At 42.8% G+C, this 12,946-nt stretch overlaps 2 pseudogenes; both read left to right on the top strand.

The window, feature by feature from the left end:
- The window catches only part of LOC129473563 (uncharacterized), a 687,223-nt pseudogene that overhangs the window by 124,382 nt on the left and 549,895 nt on the right, over positions 1–12,946 (top strand).
- LOC129473769 (cell division cycle-associated protein 7-like) lies at positions 6,554–11,791 on the top strand (annotated as a pseudogene).

The following is a 12,946-nucleotide window of genomic DNA, read 5'->3' as shown; positions in this document are numbered from 1 at the left end:
AGTACATGTATGGCTTTCCCTTATTGGTCCTAAGTCGAAAGCAAGAACAAAAATTAGGGAATTGTGAGTTATTATATTTAGTAAGTGCTGGCCATTTGGAGCCAATCGGTACAGGGGTATTATTGTTTGTCTTCTTCTACTGTTTGCTACAGATAGCAGCTTGACTTCCTGGACTGGTTACTGTAATAGTAGGTTGGCTTTCTGGGCTGGTTACTACAGGTTGTAGGTCAGAAGTCTATTTTTACTTTTAGTTTGGCCATTATCCATTTGTATATTCAATCTCTCAGCCTTTTTCTCTTGGATCTCATGTGGCTTGGGGATTGCTCTCTAAGTTTAGGGAGTTTACAAGTCTACTGTGCATTCAGCCAGAGACAGTATCCTTTCTGGTCTTTTCTGAGCAAGCCCACCCTTATGTACGTATACAGTCTTCCAGACCACCAGAGATGAGTGGGTGGTCTCGACGACTGTGCACATGCACAAGGGTAGGGTGCCCTTCAGCCATCCCTAGATGTCATTTTTAAATTTCTGGTAGATTTCTAAATTAAATATATTAACTTGCATGCTTCTGTTAGTATCCTTGAGCTGTCAGCTTTCCCTGATTACTCTTCACTGTGACTTCTATTGTTTTCAGCATTGCCCTTGGGCCAGATTTTTCCATGTTCTACTCCAAATAAAGTCAACCCCTTCACGCAGTGGCCCTGAACAGCCAGTCATCAAGCTTTGCCATACCTACTAGGGCAGAACCTCTTTAAGATAGAGTTGGAGCTTTAGGGAAGTGGGAATAGGAGCCACTAGTCCTTCCTGTCCTCTTGGCCTACTCTGGCCCTCTTGGAGTGGAACTGCCTTGCCAAAGAGTAGGAGTGGGGCTCACAGGAGCAATGGGAGTTACTGGTCCTCACAGACTACCCTTCATGTCTAGAGTGAGACTTCTACAACATGTTGAGAAGGGGAGAGATGGGCACAACCCCTGGCTTAAGTGCCACAGACTTCCATGGTCTCTACCAATACTCACTAAGTGATTTTCAATATTTTGTAGAAATTTGGTCAATTTCCAGAGACTTTAAATGGAAATCCTACCTGTACCTGGGATAAGTGAGTTACCGCACTTGTAGAATGTGGAAAGTTACTTTTAAGATAGAGTCTGGAGTATTTTTAAGTAAACAGCACAGTCAAAACAAGAAGATCTCAGCCAGGCACGGTAGCTCATGCCTGTAATCCCAGCACTTTGGGAGGCCAAGGTGGGTGGATCACCTGAGATCAGGAGTTCAAGACCAGCCTGGCCAACATGGTGAAACTCCATCTCTACTACAGATAGAAAATTAGGCAGGTGTAGTGCCCAGTGCTGTAATACCAGCTACTTGGGAGGCCAAGGCAGGAGAATTGCTTGAACTCGGGAGGTGGAGGTTGCAATGAGCTGAGATCGTGCCACTGCACTGCAGCCTGGGTGACAAGAGCGAAATTCCTTCTCAAAAAAAAAAGAAAAAAAAAAAAAGAAAAACTAGACTCTTATAGTTTGCAGACAAGAACAATGAAATCTCAAGAGATGATTGAACATCTCACAGAAACAAACTCAATAAAACTGATATTTAAACCTACTCATCTAAATTTATGTTCAAAGCTTTTATTTCACTACCAGGGCTGTAATGTGGCCTGGAACACACGGCGTGTATGTGTGTGCATATGTGTGTGTGTTGGCCAAAGAGGTTGGAGAAAGTTTTTGATGCTAGATCAAGCACTCTCACAAATTAAAATTCATAACTAATGCTGTAGTTATGGGTCTTCTGCCAACCAAATTCAAGACTATCATTTTTCCTTAGGAAAACCTGCCTGGTGGTACATGCCTTTGTTAACATCAAATTCCTTAAAATTAAAATTACACACACACACACACACACACACACACACACACACACTCACGTCCCTCCTAAATTAAACATTTTTCTGCAGCCACTGGGAATCAACTCCAACCATCCACAGGAGCAGTTTTGTTTTTGTTTTTTGAGACGGAGTCTCACTGTGTCACCCAGGCTGGAGTGCAGTGGTGGATCTCGGGTCACTGCAACCTCTGCCGCCCGGGTTCAAGCAATTCTCCTGCCTCAGCCTCCCGAGTAGCTGGGATTACAGGGGCCTGCCACCATGCCCAGGTAATTTTGGTATTTTTTAGTAGAGACGGGGTTGCACCTTGTTGGCCAGGCTGGTCTTGAACTCCTGGACCTCGTAATCCACCCACCTGGCCTCCCAAAGTGCTAGGATTACAGGCCTGAGCCACCGCCCCGGCCCGGGGGCAGTTTTAAACGTTATCTCCATAGCCAGTGAAAAAGGGCAGGCTGCTCCGCACCTGGCAGGGCCAAGGTGTCTCCTGCCTCCCTCCTTTGAATTTGCCCAACTTGAGCCTCAGTGCCTACACCTTTTCCCAAATCTTGATGTTTCTCTCAAGGGAAATGCCCCTGACTCTGGATGCGCCCTGGCCTCGAGTTCCTCGTGGCATTGATTTGGGGGTCTTGGTCCTGCCCGGAGATGGGGAGAAGTCAGAGTTCTGGAGACAGGCCGTCCCCCACGATTTTTAAAACCCCACCCGCTGGATTACCTGAGGTCAAGAGTTCAGGACCAGCCTGGCCAACATGGTGAAACCCCGTCTCTACTAAAAAATACAAAAATTAGCCGGGCGTGGTGGCGGGCGCCTGTAATCCCAGCTACTCGGAAGTCTGAGACAGGAGAATTGCTTGAACCCACGAGGCGAAGGTTCAGTGAGCGAGATCGCGCCATTGCACTCCAGCCTGGGCGACAAGAGCAAAATTCCGTCTCAAAAAATAAATAAATAAATACAAAAACCAAAAACAAAAATAAAACCCATCAGCGCAGGACCATTGAGGGTCGCGGTGACCGGAGAACCACCCCGAGTCCAGGCGGCGAGAGGCTGCAAATTCCCTGGTTCCGAGGCCTCAGGCAAGAGCCCACCTGCCGGGCAAGCGTCTCCAAGAGTGAAAAGGAATCCGCACCCCGCGCAAGGGAGCCGAGTCCTGTGAACCCTGCGGTGGCTTCGTGGTTGCTTCCCTGATCCATTCGCCGCAGTCTCAGAGTTGAAGCAGCTTGGCGTTTACTCCCGGGCCTTTCCGGGATGGGAGAAGGAAGCCTGCGCGGGAACTTGAATTTTTTTCGAGTCAGAATCAGCAAGTTGTTGTTGTTGTTGTTGTTTGAGACCAAGTGAGCCACCGCACCCAGCCAAGAATCGGCTGTTTAAGAAAGACTAGGTTTCCACGTAAGAAGCAGGGTTCTTTGGGCCAAATGTTGACCTTTTCTCTTTTCTTTTTTCTATCTTCTTGATGAAGAGAATGCAATAGGAAGAATGTGAAGATTTTTAAAAATTGTTTTTGGTTGTTTCACGTTTAGGGATTTTTTTCCCTGCAAGGAAAAAAAAGAGAACAAAGAAAAAAAAATTTTTGTTATCCTTTGCGTATAGCTAAGGAGCCACAATTTTCGTCCCGCCGGCCGGTTAGCTCGGTTGCTTAGTGTTGTGTTAATTACGCTAAAGGTTGTGGGTTTGATCCCCTTACGGGCCACATGAGGGGAATTAGTTATTTACCACTCTTGTTGATCACGTCTCCTGTGAATTCTGCTTCCAGTTTCTCCGAAAGTAAGCTCTATATCGCCACTACTGAACTGGGAACACAGTCTTTTAAAAGAAGTAATGTGGGCGAGGACTGTGGCTCACGCCCGTAATCCCAGCCCTTTGGGAGGCCTAGGTGGGCGGATCACTTCAGTTCAAGAGTTCGAGACCAGCCTAGCTAATATGGTAAAATCCCCGTCTCTACTGGAAATACAAAAATTAGCCGGTCGTGGTTGCGAGCGCCTGTAATTCCAGCTACTAGGGAGGCTGAGACAGGAGAATCGCTTGAACCCGCGGGGAGAGGTGGGGCGGCGCGCAGAGGTTGCAGAGAGCCAACATCGTGCCACTGCACTCCAGCCTAGCTGATAAGAGCGAAACTCCATCTCAAAAAAAAAAAAAAAAAGAAGAAGAAGAAGTAACACGTGAGAGCTAAGATGGAGGCCTTCATTTTTGTTTTTAAGTAAAATTGAGTAAGGTATGGCGTGTGTGCTAAGGGAAGGGGAAATAGCGTTAAACAATTTCCAGTTTTGTTTTAGACAAAACTTTTTGAAACATCCTTTCACATTAAACTTGTGAAAGACAAAAAAAGATTCTATTTGCTGTGGCTGGTTAGCTCAACTGGTTAGAATTCGGTCGTAGATTCCCGTTTGTCCCTGGCTAAGAACACTTCGTGGTCTCGCAAGTCCTCTCCAAGGTTTAACAACGTCCCCAATAAATCTGTAGAATCCGATGGCTGTTCCCTCACAATTTAGGTCTTTGCTTTTATTTCCATCTTTATACATAGAAAATTGGCCTATGTGAATTGTCTCCATCTGAGAAGAAATTGTAAAGCCATCTGCACTTCCAATCACTTCCACACTTGGGTTTTCACCGGATCACATGAAATAGGATTTTTAAATGACATATGTGAACAATTTTCATTAACATCAACACACTAGGAAAAAAAAAAGAAACTAAAAGCTTCATTTTAAACTTAAACGACATGTAAAAGACATTATTTTGTAAACGTCTAATTAAAGTTCAATCTTGGAGTAAGAAATATACGGTGGGCACAGTGGCTCATGCCTGTAATTCCAGCACTTTGGGAAGCCGAGGCAAGTGGATCACTTGAGGTCAGGAGTTCCAGACCAGCCTGGCGAACATGGCAAAACCCCGCCTCTACTAAAGATATAAAAATTAGCTGGGTGTGGTGGCACACACCTGTAGTCCCAACTACGCGGGAGGCTGGGGCACGAGAATGGCTTGAACCTGTGAGGTGGAGGTTGCAATGAACTGAGATCACGAAACTGCACTTCAGCCTGGACGACAGAGTGAGATTCTGTCTCAAAAAGTAAAGAAAAGAAATATATTCACATTTCGAAGTTAAAAGGCATAAAAAGATACAGTAAAAAGTCTTTTCTTATATCTCATCCACCCAGAAATCATTTCCAATGTCCACAGGTAAACTCTATGCATAGTTGCTTAAGCATCCTTTCCAATATTTATACAAATTCTTGTTTTCTCTCTTGTTTTTTATTTATTTATTTAGACAGAGTCTGGCTTTGTGGCCCAGACTGGTGTGCAGTGGCACCGTCTCAGCTCACTGCAACCTCTGCCTCCTAGGTTCAAGCGATTCTTGTGCCTCAGCCTCCCAAGTAGCTGGGACTACAGGTGTCTGCCACCATGCCTAGTTAATTTTTTGTATTTTTAGTAGAGACAGGGTTTCACTATAGTGGCTAAGCTGGTCTTGAACTCCTGGCCTCAAGTGATCCACCCACCTCGGCCTCTCAAAATGCTGGGATTACAGGAGTTGAGTTACCGTGTCTGACCGTCTCTTTTTATAAAAGAACACATCGTGTTGCAATTTGCCTTCATCACTTCACAATGTAACTTGGAATCACTATTTTATCAGTATTTAAAAATCTAGCAAATAACACTTTACAGTTGGCAAAATCAGAGCTCATTTTCAAAAGAGTTGGCATATTCAGCAGAAGTTGAACCTGAAATGTTCTGTTTGCATCATTGAAGGAGGGAATGCATACAAGAAGGAGACTTTGAGAAACTTGAAAGTCGAAGAGATGATGACAGCTATAATTTTCTGCTACAAAGGAGGACAACGCATTTTCTGCCTAACAGCATAAAATAGTACATGAATATGTATTAATTTAGCAAATATTTACTGATTTCTCCACTCCTTAGAATGCAATAATTAGTTGTTATTCTATGTCTGGTAGTTGCTGATGAGGTATTGTTATGTGGAAAAAACAGAATCCAAAACATTTTTGCAAGATTATGGTTTTTTTAGTTTAAAAAAACTGTATTATGGGATGATTTACATATGATAATGTGTACAATTTGATGTTTTGGCATATTTATACATATATGTAACAACTACCACAATCAAAGTAGAGAAAATTTCCATGATCCCAAAAAGTTCCCTTGTGGCCTGTGATAGTGAAACCTGCGAATGTATTATCTTTCACAGCAAAAGGAACTTTGCAGCTGTGATTAAATTAAGGATTATGAAATGAGGTGATTATCCTCAATTACCTGGATTGGGCGTTGTAATCACAAAGATCCTTTTAAGAGGGATCATGTCAGAGAAGGAGATGTGACAGTGGAAGCAAAAGTTGGAGTGACGAGGCCCGGCGCGGTGGCTCACGCCTGTAATCCCAGCACTTTGGGAGGCCGAGGTGGGCAGATTGCCTGAGCTCAGGAGTTTGAGACCAGCCCCGCCAACATGGTGAAACCTCATCTCTACTAAAAATACAAAAATTAGCCAGTAATCCTGACTAAATGCGCCTGTAATCCTTGCTACTCAGGAGGCTGAGGCAGGAGAATTGCTTGAACCTGGGAGGTGGAGGTCGCAGTGAGCAGAGATCGCGCCACTGCACTCCAGCTTGGGTGACAGAGTGAGACTCCGTCTTAAACAAACAAACAAATAAAAAGTTGGAGTGATGCAAGGCGATGAGTCAACTAATGCCAGCAGCCTCTTCTTGCTGGCGAAGGCAAGGAAACAGATTCTCCTCTTGAGCTTACAGAAGGAAGACAGCCCTGCTGGCTCACTCTAGACCCCTGACATCCAGAGCTGTGAGATAATAAATTTGTGTTGTTTTAAGCTATTAAGTTTGTAGTAATTTTTCACAGCAGTAATAGGAAACTAATGCATGCCCTTTCCCAGTCAGTCACACTCCAACCACACAATTTCCAGTGAACTATCGGCCCTTTCCATCAAGATGGTTTTGCCTTTTCTGGAATTTAATCTAAATGGAATTACATGCTATGTACTCTAGTTCCTGGTTTTTGCTCAGAACATTTTTGAGATTCATTCATGTTGTTGCACATATCGGTAATTTATTCCATTATTAGCACTTTATTGGTAAAATGTATTCTATTTGTCCAGACATGCCACCATTTGTTTTTCCATTCATCTATGGGTGAACATTTTTATTATTTTCACATTCTAGCTATTATGAATAGGGCTGCTGTGCAAATTTGTGTAACAAGTCTTTGTGTAGACATATATAAGCCAGAGTTCTTCAGAAACAGACAACCAATAGTGTGTGTGTGTGTGCATGTGTGTGTGTACACAGTGATTTTAAGGAATGGACTTACGTGATTGTAGAGTCTGGCCAGTTTAGATTCTGCACGGTATGCCAGCAGGCGGGAGACCCAGGAAAAAGTTAATGTGGCAGCTAAAACTCAAAGGCTGTCTGCTGGCAAAAGTCCATCTTCCTAGGGAGAGAAGTTAGTCTTTTTTCTCTTAAGTATTTTTCAACTGGTAGGAAGCAATCTGCTTTACTCAAAGTGTCCTAAATTTAATGTTAATCTCATCTAGAAGTACCTTCACATCAACCTCTAAACTAGTGTTCGATCAAATATCTGAGTTCTATGAGCTAGCCATGTTGACACGAAAAATTAACCATTGAATGTGTTTTCACTTCTTTTCCAGGAAATACCTAGGAATGGAATTGCTGGTCATTTAGTAAGTGGGTGTTTAACTTGATAAGAAGCTACCAGTGTTTTCCAAAGTGGTGGTGCACTTTACATTCCAAAAAGCATTGTATGAGAGTTCCAGTGGTACAACCTCCTCAGCATTTGTTATTGTCAGACTTCATGTTTGTGCAAAGATATCCTATGACATCTTTGCCTATTTCATAATCATGATTTTCTCCTATATTTCCTTCTCAGAGATTTATAAATTAGCACTTTTGTTTAGGCCTATGATCTATTTTCAGTTAATTTTTTTATGTATTCTGAAATAAGGGTCAAAGTTAATTTTTTTCCATATGGCTATGTCCTTGTTTCTGCACCATTTTTGAAAAGGCATCCCTTTCCTCATAAAGTACATAGGCACCTATGTTGAAAGTAAATTATTATACATGTACATCTATTTTTGGAGTCTCTATTTTATTCCATTAATCTATATTACTTTCCTAATTATACTTTAATTTGCAGGCCAGTTAGGATGGCTATTATCAAAAAACAGAAAATAAATTGGTAAGGATTTATTGGTAAGAAACCTTGTGTATTGCTGGTGGAAATGAAAAGCAGTGCAGCCACTGTGAAAAACAGTAAGATTCCTCAATTTTTTTTTTTTTGACAGAGTCTTGCTCTGTCTCCCAGGCTGGAGTGCAGTGGCGCGATCTCAGTTCACTGCAACCTCCACCTCCTGAGTTGAAGCAATTCTCCTGCCTCAGCCTCCTGAGTAGCTGGGACTACAGGCGCACGCCACCACACCTGGCTAGTTTTTTTTGTATTTTAGTAGAGACCGGGTTTCACCATGTTGCCCAGGCTGGTCGCAAACTCCTGAGCTCAAGCAATCTGCCCACCTTGGCCTCCCAAAGTGCTGGGATTACAGGCGTGAGCCACTGCACCTGGCCAATCCTCAAACTATTAAATGTAGAATTACCATATGAACCAGCAATTCCATTTTTGCGTATATATCCAAAAGAAATTAAAACAGGGGCTCAGATTCATAGCAGTGTTATTCACAATAGCCAAATATCCATCAACAGATTAATGGATAAACAAAATGTGGTATACACATACAATGGAATATTATTCAGCCTTGAAAGGAAATTCTGGCTGGGCGCAGTGGCTCATGCCTGTAATCCCAGCACTGTGGGAGGCCCAGGTGGGTGGATCACCTGAGGTCAGGAGTTCGAGACCAGCCTCACCAACATGGTGAAACTCCATCTCTACTAAAAATACAAAATTAGCAGGGTGTGGTGGCTCATGCCTGTAATCCCAGCCAGAGGCTGAAGCAGGAGAATCGCTTGGACCTGGGAGGCGGAGGTTGCAGTGAGCCAAGATAACACCATTGCATTGCAGTCCAGCCTGGGCAACAAGAGCAAAACTCAGTCTCAAGAGAAAAAAAAAAGGAAATTCTGACACATGCTAAAACATGGATGAACCTTGAAGACATTATGCTAAGTGAAATAAACCAATCACAAAAAGATGAATATTTTATATTCCATTTATATAACTTATCAAAGTAGTACAATTTATAGAGAGATAAAGTGGAATGGTGGTTTCCAGGGGACTAGAAAGAGGCAAGGATGTGGAGGTAGTGTTTAGTAATTACAGAGTTTCACTTGGAAAAGATGGAAAAGTTCTGGAGACAAATGGTGGTAATGGTTGCACAACAATGTAAATGTACTTAATACCACAGAACTGAACACTTAAAAATGGCTAAGATGGTAAATTTTATGTTATGGTTGCTTACATAATAAAATAATTACACACCAGAGACCTATGACATATGTATTAGCCACATTTTTTAAAATGGTAAAACTGTAACAACCTTATTAGAGACTGATTCAGGTACCTACAGCAAGTAATAGGTGGAGTTGTCAGTAGCCTCTCAAATTGAGGTGTTTGATGGTCCCTGACTAACACCCAAGGGTTACCTCTGTATTTATAACACAATTATCACTTTAGTTATGGATAGAAAAAATGCTTAAAGCTGTCTCCACATGTCCCTCATTTTCTACCCTCTCTTTTTGCACTGCACTTGGCCTGTGGTCTGGGTGTGAGGTCCACATTCCTTCTGAGAACCCATAGACCAGCACTCTGAGCTCTTCCAACCCCCTTCTCCTATATTTCAGCCTCCAGGCTCAAACCCTCATTTACTGACCTTTATTTATTTATTTATTTATTTATTTATTTATTTATTTATTTTTGGAGACAGAGTCTTGCTCTATTCTCCAGGCTGGAGTGTAGTGGCCCAATCTTGGCTCACCGCAACCTCTGCCTCCTGGGTTCAAGCAATTCTCATACCTCAGCCCCCTGAGTAGCTGGGATTACAGGCGCCCACCACCACACCCGGCTATGTTTTGTATTTTTGGTAGGGACGGGGTTTCTCCATGTTGGCCAGGCTGGTCTCGAACTCCTGACCTCACGGTGATCCGCCGGCCTCGGCCTCCCAAAGTGCTGAGATTACAGGCATCAGCCACCACGCCCGGCCCCTGATCTTTCTTTAATCATTCTTTTAAAAATGATGGATATCTTAATGGTTTCCTTCTTTTCTTTCCTCCTTTCTTTCGTTTTATTTTATTTCATTATTTTATTTTTTGAGACAGAATCTCTGTCACCCAGGCCGAAATGGTTTCTTATAGGAAACAATCTTTGGAGCCTCTCCGAACCCACTCCACTACCATACAGAGATAATTTTATTAAGTTTGGATTATATACTTTCAACCTTTATCTACATTTATGTGAAATTATCTTTACATATTTGTAATTATATTTTTGCATAAATAAAGCCCAATAGACATGATGTTATGTGTTCTTTAAACTTAATATGTCTTGGACACATTTCAAACATACTTATACCTAAAGGTCTGCCTTATCTTAGCTATTTGATTCTATAGCGTAGCATAATTTATTTAACTAGACCTCATTTGTTGGGCATTCAGGTGGTTCCTACTTTCTCTCTCTCTCGTAAAGAAGTTTCACATCGCCTCCTGCTCCTCCTGTTGTGCGACCGCTACGCGCGCCGCTGCTGTGCTCTGCCCGCTCCAAGAGCAGACCAAGGGGTGCGCTGCCAGCAAGGCTGCTCTCCGCGTGCCGCAAAAGGATCTCAGAGTAAAGACGACCTTAAATTCGATATGTGAAGTTGATTTCCATGGAAACCTCTTCATCCTCTCATGACAATTGTGACAGCTTTGCTTCTGATAATTTTGCAAACACGAGGTTTCAGTCAGTCCAGGAAGGCTGGGGGACCAGCAGCCAGTGCAGACACTCTGGACCTCTCAGGCAGGCGGTGAAGTTTCCAGGGCGAAACACCAGGGGAGGAACCAATAAAAAAGCAGAGTACCCCAAACCCTCAAGGAATTCTATGACCGGTTCCAATTCCAGTTCAGAAGATGAAAGTGCCATGAATTTGTTTTTCTTTGTTTTTTTTGTTTTTTTTTTTTTTTTTTTTTTTTTGAGAAAAGAGCTTTAAATAAAAAGCAAAACAAAGCAATGCTTGTAAAACGCATGTCAGTATTAGCTTCCCTGGTTTGTTGCCTGGAAGACATTCCCCGCCAGGCCCCAACTCACAATCAAGGAGACCCCAAGGTAAACATTCCTGGGTGTTGCTTCAAGGAGACATTCTGAATGGAGAGAGCTCGGCTTCTTAGAGGTCAAGGTCAGGATCCTCGGGTCCCTTGGCGCTCTACCTACGGAGGAGAAGGAAGAAAAGACAGAGGATAAGTACATGTTGGTGAGAAAGAGGAAGATTGTGGACGGCTACATGAACGAAGTTGAGATGCCCAGAAATCGTCCCGCCAGATCACCCATGATCCTTCCACATATAATTCGCCCACCGGAAGAAATTACAGAGGAAGGTTTGGAGAACATCTGCAGCAACTCTCAAGAGAAGATATATAACCATTCGCTGGGTTCTGTTTGTCATCAATGCCGCCAGAAAACTATTGTTACCAAAACAAACTGCAGAAACCGAGACTGCTGGGGCTTTCTAGGCCCGTTCTGCGGCCCCGACCTTAGAAACCCTTGTGGTGAAGAGGTCAGGAATGCTCTGCTGGATGTGAACTGGCATTGCCCGCCTTGTCGAGGACGTGCAACTGCAGTTTCCGCCCGCAGCGAGATAGACTGTGGGGAACTGGGGTCCTTGTATATTTAGCCAAATATAATGGATTTGGGAATGTGCATGCTTACTTGAAAAGTCTGAAACAGGAATTTGAAATGCAAGCATGATATTGGAAAATTCACTGCCTGTCTTCCACTTCTCAAATCTCTCTTGCTGAAGTTTTCAATTTTGTCATTGATTGAAACCTGAGTTAAGAATCTTGGTGATTAGTCTCTTTTGTAAGAAACTTCCATCAAGAAGCAAAACAAGAATAAAAACAAAAACAAAAAAAGCCTTCCATCAAGAATCTTGACAATCAGCCTGTTTATAAGAAGCTCCAATCAAGATAAATCGCAGTAGACATGTGTTTCTGGAGCATCACTAAATGAATATTGCTTGCTATACTTTTCCCTCCTGCAGTTTTCTCCTCTGCTCCCCACAATCTCCAACTCATAGCACCCCTTTCTGTTTCCAATGGTCCTCTCCCCCTGCTTAGTTTCTGAAGTCTTTTTAAATGACAATTTTATGAAAGCATATTTGATTTAGTTGCTGTTGAAATAGCCCTGAAGTCCACTCACGAAACCTAAGCACTTAAAAACACAGTAGTAGTATTAACTATATCTATTGAATTTCAGAGAACAGCTCTCTAACTTGTTTATGCAAAAACAATGGGTATGTGGGCTGGGGGCCATGGCTCATGCCTGTAATCCCGGCACTTGGGAGGCAGAGGCGGGCGGATCACCTGAGGTCAGGAGTTCAAGACCAGCCTGGCCAACATGGTGAAACCCAGGCTCTAGTAAAAATACAAAAATTAGCTGGGCCTGGTGGCGGGCGACTGTAATCCCAGTTACTCAGGAGGCTGATGCAGGAGAAACTCTTGAAACTAGGAGGTGGTGTTTGCAGTGAGCAGAGATGGTGCCATTGCACTCCAGCCTGGGTGACAAGAGGGAAACTCCATCTCAAAAAGAAACAAAAAACAAAAAACCAATGGATATGACTTAGTGTTTATACTAGTTGATATTTTTAACAGAATCGAGGCACAAAAGTCTTAAAACCATGTGGGAAACTTAGGTAATTGTTGCAGAGTGTAGCATATTACTTCAGATGCCTCTCATGAAAATATTCCACGTATTGTGCTTATGATACAAGTTGTCACATATGAGTCTTAGTTGCTGCTAATTTCTTCTGCCTTAAAGTTAAGTGTGGCATCTCCCTTACACAATCATGATCCAAAGGTTTGTGGGCAAAGTTATACTTACAATATAGATATATATATATGATTA

Source organism: Symphalangus syndactylus, chromosome 23 (assembly GCF_028878055.3).
Source record: "Symphalangus syndactylus isolate Jambi chromosome 23, NHGRI_mSymSyn1-v2.1_pri, whole genome shotgun sequence".
Taxonomy (NCBI): Eukaryota; Metazoa; Chordata; class Mammalia; order Primates; family Hylobatidae; genus Symphalangus; species Symphalangus syndactylus.
Note: the sequence above shows the minus strand (reverse complement) of the source record. Positions and strands in the feature narration are given on the sequence as shown.